We start from the raw sequence: 7,276 nt of genomic DNA on the forward strand, positions 1-7,276 counted from the left end.
TCAAAAGAAATATTTACTTGATAATTGGTTTAATTACGGTCAGAATATCAAATCCAAATAATTGCATCCTAAATTGCAACCATTCCCAGCTTTGACTTTCCTCATGATTGTTACATCTAAAACAAAATCATAGGTGTTTTGGGTTGTTTTTTTTTTTATTTGATTAGTTTATATAAACTTAATTGTGTTTTAAACTGAAATGAAATTTCCGTTCTTTGAGTTTTTTTTAAGCAATGTTTTGATCGATTATTACGATAGGTATTTTACCATATCAAGTGTAAAGAGTGACCATGCATATTTACTTTTTTTTCTATTTTTCTATGACAAAATTATAATGTTTCAACTATAGTCGACAAGTCTATACAATTATTTATCAGACTTTAAAAAATCCATACAAATTATTGGTTTCAATTAGTTAAAGTGACATATCAGTATCAATAATTACAGCCAACAACGTTTACATTCAGAGAAAATATTGTTTGACTGTTTATTACGATATATGTTTAAAAGCAAATATTGTCCAAAACTATAAAAAGCAATATGAATTAAAGTAGAAATGATTTACGTCATTGAAACAGTAAAACCATAATAAGATCACATTTTCATAGCTTCTCATATTTATTTTAGTCCTATTAGACTGATAGGACGAATTTGAACATACTATCAGACTTAGCACAATAGTTACCAAAGGTACCAGGATTACAATTTAGTACGCCAGACGGGCGTTTCGTCTTCATAAGACTCATCAGTGACGCTCATATCAAAATATTCATAAAGCCAAACAAGTACAAAGTTGAAGAGCATTGAGGATCCAAAATTCCAAAAAGTTGTGCCAAATACGGCTAAGGTAATTTATGCCTGGGATAAGAAAATCCTTAGTTTTTCTTAAAAATTTAAAGTTTTGTAAACAGGAAATTTATAAAAATGACCACATTATTGATATTCATGTCAACACCGAAGCGTTGACTACTGGGCTGGTGATATCCTCGGGGACGAAACGTCCACCAGCAGTGTCATCGACCCAGTAGTGTAAATAGTTATCAAAGGTATCAGGATTACAATTTAGTACGCCAGACGCGCGTTTCGTCTACATAAGACTCATCAGTGACGCTCATATCAAAATATTAATAAAGCCAAGCAAGTACAAAGTTGAAGAGCATTGAGGATCCAAAATTCCAAAAAAGTTGTGCCAAACACGGCTAAGGTAATCTATGCCTGGGATAAGAAAATCCTTAGTTTTTCGAAAAATTCAAAGTTTTGTAAACAGGAATCTTCTCGAATAGAGTAATTAATTGATACTAAATCGACACTACATATGGTCATCATCATGCATTGGTTGACCGATACTATATTTCAGTACCCCAAGGTATTACCGACATGCCTAAACAGACTTATTTCTTCAAATACCAGAACAGTCGTCTTATTAATAATTTAACTAATTTTGTCGATTATGACTCTTTTGGTGAATGTGGAATCGTAAGGTGGGTGATGAATGCATAGCAGGAATCACTATTGCTATATCGACCAACTCGGTTTCGCTTCTTTTCGATTTCCATCAGTTAGAGTCTGTACCTTGATTTGTTTTTTCATCGATTTATGAGGTTTTAACATCGATAAACTACAGTTGCCTTAATCAATACTTTATCAAGACATCCAAATAACGAAACCTTAAAATGACTAAAATGGCATACTGTATAAAAATTGTATGCATTGCACTGCGACGAAATGATCAAATTCAGTATAAAATGATGCAAATTATACTTCACAATAATCCGCAAAAATCGTTCTAGAAACAATCGAATCCCCGCATACTTTCAGATATTAAAATAACTGATATAAGACTATTGAAACTGAAAACGGGTGCACGATATATTAAAATATTTCATTTAAACACTTACACACGATTATCATATTTCCCGGTTTTAATAGGTTTGTTTTACCATGCATTTATTTATCACAGGTATAACACCACCAAATCATAGTACGTCACATCCACTTGTATACGAAAATAGGTCGACAATATTCTCTTGAATTTGACAATTGTAGGTAATTAATCCTACATTTCATTGCAGTAAAACATTTCTGGGTCATAAACATATATCTTATGCATTTCAAAGCACCATTATTTTTTTTTTTGAGGTGTCTATAGAATATTTTTGAAACTTGAGGTTATATGGTTTCTAAAGCTTACATACAGGTTAAATAGAAGTGGAAATTTGATTTGTTATCTTCCAGTGATGGTTATTTTCTTATATGCAATGAAATGTTTTTTGAATTGTTTTCTACAATACTGGACGGGATAAACCATTTCTAATTCCATGTATTTCTTTATTTGAAACAAAGATAAATTCTGCACAATATCCTCAAAAGTGCAAATTTAACAAAGATTAATTTGGGAAATCAATGGTGGTATTACACCATACATATATGGTCCTAACATCCTATCAAACATTAAAATTTATACCTTAACATGAAAACTTGCATCCCCAATTGTCTTTTTAGATGTCAGAATAGAAAAGGGAATTACGGAAGATGTTTTCATGAAAATAATATGAAATGAGGTGACTTTTTAATCATTGAGTATAGCATTCATCATAAATTACTATCTTGTATACCCATTAAAACTACAAATGAAATCATATGAATACCAAAAGCAGCGAGACCTAGTGCGTCTATTGATTGAACGCACCCGCATCGCCCTTAATGCGAAACCAAACTTTGACGATAGAGTAAATCAAATTGAAAACAACCCGTTTAATAATTTCAATGCGTCCGAAGCGCTTTTCAAGATTTACCTTCATCAGGAACGCTCCAAGCCAAGCATTTGAAATCAGAGGATATATAAGTACCGAAACTGTTGACGAGCTATATGACAAAAATACCTAAAATTGATAGCCAAATTCATCTAAAGTCAACTTTGCCTGAGGGAGTTGAAACCTAAGTTTCTTAATAATTTCAAAATTAAAAAAAAACGGACAGAGTAAAGGACACGACCAATAAATTTACAGATGACATAATCAGTCTGTGTATAATATTTAATCTAGTTTCGGTATGTGAAATGTAAAGAACAAACAAGAATATATATTATTGTTCATCTTCATATTACCAATCAATAACCATTCTCTTATTTTAACCTCTAGATGTCTTTGGGTTTTGTGTTTGGTCAATGTCTTTTATTATAAATGCCACTGCTGTTATAATCTTCATAGTGAGAGATAAAAAAAGTATGAAATGTAATTATAACATATTATTCATAGATAATTAACTGATATGCCGACATACTGGAATTGATATAAAATATGAAAGTAGTAACAGTGTGCCTGAATAGAGTCTCAATAATAGCTTTAAATTGACTACTTTATACCATAAAGAACTGGTAGTCAAACACACAAACCTGATGGAGTTAAAGAAAAGACAGACCTATACCATGGAGAGGGGATTGAAAATGTAATATACACTCATCAAAGATATCATGCTTAATATTAAGTACATCAAAAAACATTTGGCCTAGTAAACAAGTCTCCTCAGTCAAACTTTATTAAAAAAAATGTTAGAACTCAACTAAGATGTTGAAGAGCAAACAAAATAAAAACTTCTAAAAAGCTAGAAAACAAATCTAATCTAACTTCAACTATAAATGAATGGGGTAGAAAAACATTAATATGTTGAATGAATTTAAAGTTTAGTTACCAGAAACTTTACAAAAATTTCGTGTAATCGATTTGTGTAAGTAAAGAAGTGTTTTATACTAGGATGGGTAGGGACTTCGTGTTTTGAAACGTCTACCATATTTTAGGATCGACCCAGTGGTTGTAAAAACTAAAAGATAAAAATCTCATAATTATGAACGCCATACGCTCTTTCTTAAAAACAGTTTCCTCTAATGTGCTTTGATAAAAAAAAATCCATATCATTCAGGATTGACAAAAAAAAACATTCTTAAAAAATATATATCAAATTTGTCTAAGGTGAAAGGAAGAAAATCTTAAATTTTTGGAATGATTTGAAGTTTCATGAATAGAAAAGGAGACAAACACCCATGACCAAAATTTAAACAAACAAATGTGGAGTAGTAGTATCACCAATTGTACTTAGCGTGTGGGTAATATTTAAATGTGGAGTAGTAGTATCACCAATTGTACTTAGCGTGTGGGTAATATTTAAATGTGGAGTAGTAGTATCACCAATTGCACTTACGTGTGGGGAATATTTAAATGTGGAGTATTAGTATCACCAATTGCACTTATGTGTCGGTAATATTTTTTTCCAGTTTCATGAGTTTCACTGACAAATCTCGATAGCATAGAGAAAGTAAACTCTGGAACATAGAGCATTGAGTTTAGAAAACATTTGAATAACTTGTTAAAGGATGTTTTTTCCCCCGAGATTATTATTATGAGGACATTACTTTGACTTATTGTACTCATGCTTCCATAAAAGTTAATCGACATATGTGAGCTATTCTAAAATACCTATATATAGTTTGACAATCATATTGAAGTGCATATGATTTGCATTTATGTAATTGTATAGATGAATAAAAAATAAGGATTTTATCAGAAACATTATTGTTCAAGACAAGAAATATATCGATATTGCAGAAGAAGCAGGGTGTTTATTGGAAACCTGCATGCTATATTTATCTAACCCATCTGTATGTTTAGATTCAAGATAGATACTATGGTCTATTCAGTGACTGATTTATGGTTCGACATGTATAATGCACAAATAGACACGAACAGATTCAGATGGAGTCTTTTAACATTAACTATTGACTAGGCAGTCTAATTAAGAAAACCATTTGATAATTATTTCAAAAATAGATTTGTCAGGAATTTATGGACAATTGGTTATAAATATCACATACAACTTGTTCTGAATAAACATATTCTCAATCATTTGTCAATGTCAACTCACGAATATCACGATTTTGATTTGACTGAAGATTCTGAAGTAATATTTATCCCATTGATGAAACAATAATTTGATCCTATTCATTCGTATTTATCGACTCTCTAATCATAAAGTTCAGAAAATAAAATTCCATACATATCTCAGTTTCTAATATAATAACATAGAAAATGAATCAATAATATTCCGTTGATAGCATTAGGAATTCAATATCAGCACAAACGTGACTAGAGTTGTTTTTGTTTGGTGTTTTTTTTTTTTTTTTTTTTTTTTGTGTTGTAAAATCAAAGCATATTAAATCAACGTTTTCATATTTAACTATACGTCAAGCATATTATGTATAAATTAAGGCAACATTGCTTTACCGATGTCCTAATCTCATAAATTGTTAAAGAGGACAAATCTAAGTAACAAACACATACTAACGGAATCGTACAAACTCATAAGGAGCAAAAATAATCGTCTACAAAGCATCGCTCTCAATGTGAATCGAAACTCAGTCAAAATATAAGAAATACCCATCCAAGTAAGATATAAAAACCAAAAGACTAAACAGGCTGAAAAAAAATAATACTAAATATCTTCAAATATATCAATCAAAAAAGAGAAAATGTGAAAGTAGACGGTCAGATCTGTATGATCATGTAATTGTGTGACCTCTTTTATTGAAAATGTGTCACGATCGCCATACAGCTATACAAGTGTTGTTGATGCAAATTCATGAAATGCAACATAAATATCACAAAAACATGGCATTGCATATTATCTTATACGATTGTGTCATAAACCATCCGTATATGGGATATCGAAACCATCGAAGTATTTATAAATGCCCAACAACAATGACATAAACCATTAAAAAAAGTATTACATGGAATTATATAACATAGGTTTTTATCGACATTTCGTTCCACCTTTCTCAACAACTGTACATATCATCAAGTATATAAATGCATGTTGTTTTTCAGTGCAACTGTTTTGTTGTTTTTTGTTTTTTGTTTTTTTTTTATCGTAAACTGAAAATTCAAGATAAACAAACAAACAAAAAAAATAAGAAGATAAGTCAAGACTTATTAAATAAAGTAATAAAATTGTTTCTTTTTACATTCATAAATACTAAATTGTAAAACAACAAAAATATATCTTTCGAACTAAATTGTGACTAACCACAATTATCAACAAGTTTCTGTACTTGCGTTCTTTTTAAGTGTCTGATAATTTGAAAAAAAAACCACTGAAAATGTTTTTCTCTGACACCCTTATCATTTCCTAATATGTAAATCAGAGCCGAAGAGTTTCAGACGACGACGGTGGGTATTGTATTTCTTGAAGAATGGCTACTTTTTTCATATTATGGATACAATTTTTATTATCTTTCTTAATAGTAAAATTTCAAATATCAGATACTTTTTACACAAGTGATATATTTTAAAAGTATGATATCATTTATCTTCCAATTTTTAGTTGCTGTAGATTAATGCGATGTATTATAACACCACGCGCAATAGTCTATACAAACAAGTTATTGAATTAAAAATGTCAACTCACCTGTTGGATATCCAAGAAAAATCAGCAGAGAGCTTCGACCACGCAGTGAGACTGTTAATCAATAAAGCAGTATCATTAATAATGATGACTAAAGTCCTGTAGGTGAAGATGTAACTTATACTGAATATTCCAATTTATTGATTTAATATTAATTGAATGTATTTCAAAAAGTTATCAGGATTTTATATTGTATAATAGTGATTTATAAAACAAACTAAGAATTGTTAATATATAATTTTGAAATGTATAACTTTGATTAATTGTATAAATTTCCAGAGAAGCAATCGCTACAGGAAATCAAGAATATCCGAGGAATCCTTGTTTGTTTTCAGTTCGGTATGACTTGATTTCAAAACATCACAATTAATAAATCATACAATCGAGTATTGCTTTGTTTATGTACAACATTGTCTCTAAAGCTTTCGTACTTTTGGTTATAGTTATTTTAATAACTCTCTAAAAATTTCATATTAAAAGGCAATTCTAGATACCTGTAATTCTAGATCACTAAGGCAGACTCCAATCTTAGAAGTTAATTGTTGTGTAGGGTGTTCCGTATAATACTTTAATATCTACATATAGGAAAGGACAGTAATGCTGTTTATATTTCATTTATTTGAAAACCTTTCGAGTTAATTTCGGAAGTATATTTATAGAGTTTTTGATAATTTAACGGGCAAATACCATCAAGTTAATGGGTAGTGTTGTTGGATTCAATCAAATGGAATCTAGACGTGTCTTTACTGATTTTGCCTATAAATTGTGAGTCATAACAATAGAAGAACAAGTCTGCCATCAAAGGAATCTATTGTTGGAA

The 7,276-nt window shown here is 30.1% G+C and overlaps 1 protein-coding gene across 1 annotated transcript in view; it reads right to left on the reverse strand.

Moving 5' to 3' along the window:
* LOC143067874 (sodium/potassium/calcium exchanger 4-like) overlaps positions 1–6,552 on the reverse strand; it is a 73,528-nt gene extending 66,976 nt beyond the window's left edge. Inside the window, exon 1 of the mRNA XM_076241473.1 lies at positions 6,460–6,552. The gene's annotated coding sequence lies outside the window, so the exon portion shown is untranslated. The remainder of the gene's footprint in view (positions 1–6,459) is intronic.
* Positions 6,553–7,276: the final 724 nt, after the last annotated feature.

This window comes from Mytilus galloprovincialis, chromosome 3, assembly GCF_965363235.1.
Source record: "Mytilus galloprovincialis chromosome 3, xbMytGall1.hap1.1, whole genome shotgun sequence".
Lineage (NCBI taxonomy): Eukaryota > Metazoa > Mollusca > Bivalvia > Mytilida > Mytilidae > Mytilus > Mytilus galloprovincialis.